This window comes from Panthera uncia, chromosome C2, assembly GCF_023721935.1.
Source record: "Panthera uncia isolate 11264 chromosome C2, Puncia_PCG_1.0, whole genome shotgun sequence".
In the NCBI taxonomy this organism is placed as follows: domain Eukaryota; kingdom Metazoa; phylum Chordata; class Mammalia; order Carnivora; family Felidae; genus Panthera; species Panthera uncia.
In genome coordinates, this window is record NC_064810.1 from 98,440,349 (window position 1) to 98,442,957 (window position 2,609).

Consider the following 2,609-nt stretch of genomic DNA (forward strand, 5'->3'; position numbering starts at 1 on the left):
CAAAAACTTAGTAGTTTATAACAGTACAGATTTATTATCTCATATTCCTCATGGATTAAGAGTTAGGCACGGTTCCCTGTATCCTCCACTTAGAGTCTCACAATGCTGCCATCATAGTATTGACCAGATTGCATTCATGCCTGGAGACTTGACTGGGGAAGAATCTACTTTCATGCTGATTTAAGTTTTTGGCAAAATATCACTTGCAGTGATATGATTGAAGGCCCCAACTCCTTCTTGGCTGTCAGCTGGAATCAGCCTTCAGGTTCTAGAGACAGCTCACAGTTCCTTGTCACATGGGTTTCTTCAACTTGGCTGCTTACTTCAACACTACAAGGAAATTATCTACCACCAGCTTGCTAAAATGAAGTCTTACAGCATATAACCTAACATTAATGGAGTGATATCCTCTTCCCTTTGCTGCATGCTGTTGGTTACAAGATAGTCTCAAGTCCCTTGCCTACTCACAGGAGATTATATAAAAATGTGAACACAGAAATGAGAATCATTTAGGTCATTTTGGGGCGTATTTGCCAGAGGTTTGTTTTTTAAAAATTTATTTAAATTTTTATTTATTTTTGAGAGAAAGAGAGAGACGGAGTGTGAGTGGGGGAGGGGCAGAGAGAGGGAAACACAGAATCCAAAGAAGACTCCAGGCTCTGAGCTATCAGCACAGAGCCTGACACAGGGCTCGAACTCATGAACCATGAGATCATGACCTGAGTCAAGTCAGACTCTTAACTGACTGAACCACCCGGGTGTCCCTGCCAGGTGTTTCAATAACCATAAACTTAGGTTATTTATGTAGGGAGAGATGTTCATACTTACATTATAAAAAAAGTGGGTGGAATACTAGGGGAAATTCCTAAGAATATAAAATCAGTAAACTCTACCAATCCTTCCCTATACATAAAATTAGCAAGTTTGCCTCTTGTGTGATACAATAAAAGGGAGTCAGTAAGCCCTGGGACATATTGTTTCTTATTCCCCATTCCTGTACATGCTTGAAATCTGACCCCCTGTGCATTAAGTTGGTAAACTCTTGTCACTGTTCAGTGTGCATTTACTTTGAAGAAACATGGGTAAATTATTATTCATAAAATGAAAGAAGATAGAATAGATTAGGCTGGGGTTACAAATTCTCCTTCCCAAATTTAGTGCTTTAAAATAACAAAGGTATAAGTGTTGCTCATACTCCATATTGATTGTAGTTCATCAGGGCATTCTGCTTCCTGTCTTCCTTACTATCTGGAAAATTCTTGGTCTCCTGGCAAGGGAAAGAGTATATGGCAAACTGTACACCTAGCTCTCAAAGTTTCTACTAGAGGAGACCCATGTCACTTTTCCTTATATTGACTAAAGTAAGTTACATGGCCACATTTAATTTCAAAATGGTGGACCATGAAAGAGAATTGTAAAGAGATGATGTACTGCACTGAAGACTAGTAAAGAGGGCAGGGTATTTCCAGTTAGAGATGGGAAGTCAGATCACCCTCCAGATTGGGAAGAAGTAGACATATATGCTTTCAGTGTTAAACCAGCTAACGACGAGTTAATACAATCTTTGTTTACTTAAATTAATCCTCTTCTCCAGTTAAGTAGACAGCTTGGGGAAGCTCAAGGGCAAAGGACTTCCTTGTTTATAGCACCCTGCTCCTGTCTACGGTCAAGTGTCCACTTACCGATGTACCGGCGCTGCTCTCATATTTTTCATTTACCTTTAGAACTCAGGTATCTCTCTTCTTCTTCAGTATATTGTATCATTTAAAATGATGATAAACATAAATTATTTGGAATCAAATTATGATGTGATATCATTTTCACTGAAGGAAGAAAAAATATTTACATAATTTCAGGATACTTGGAATTATGAAAACTAAATGCTATTTATTTATTTATTTAGTGAGAGACAGAATCAGCACAAGCAGGGGAGGGAAAGGGAGAGAGAGGGACACAGAGAATCCCAAGCAGGCTCCACACCATCAGGATGGAGCCTGACATGGGGCTCCAATCTGCAAAACTGTGAGACCATGACCTGAGCCGAAATCAAGAGCTGGACACTTAACCAACTGAGCCACCAAAGTGCCCCCCAAAATTAAGTGCTTTTTAAAATAAGATTTTTTGTGTTCACCTTGGTAGCATGTATACTAAAATTGATATGAGATTAGTATGACACCTGCTCAATGTTGACACAAAAATTCATGAAGCATTTTGTACTTTTGTGACAATAGTTAACAATTATATATTGGATACATGAAATATGCAGAAGATAGATCATAAATTAATATTCTCACCACACACACTTGCACATAGTGGTAACTATGTGGAAATGATGGGTATGTTAATTGGCTTAATTGTAGCGATCCTTTTACAGTGCATACACATATCAAAACATTATGTTGTACACCATAAAAATATACAGTTTTTGTATGTGAAATATACCTTAATAAAGCTGCTAAAAATAAAAAAATAAAATTTTTTAAAAGGTAGGTTTTGTTGTTGTTTGGGATTTTTAGTTTCTAAAATCTTATGGAAGAGTTATGCTAAAGTCAGACACTGCAAATGAAAAGGACATAATTAATGTTCATCCTGTGTGAGATATTTCATAT

The 2,609-nt window shown here is 37.4% G+C and overlaps 1 pseudogene; it reads left to right on the forward strand.

Annotated features, from left to right (window-relative positions):
• The first annotated feature begins 2,123 nt into the window (after positions 1-2,123).
• LOC125922221 (uncharacterized) lies at positions 2,124-2,221 on the forward strand (annotated as a pseudogene).
• Positions 2,222-2,609: the final 388 nt, after the last annotated feature.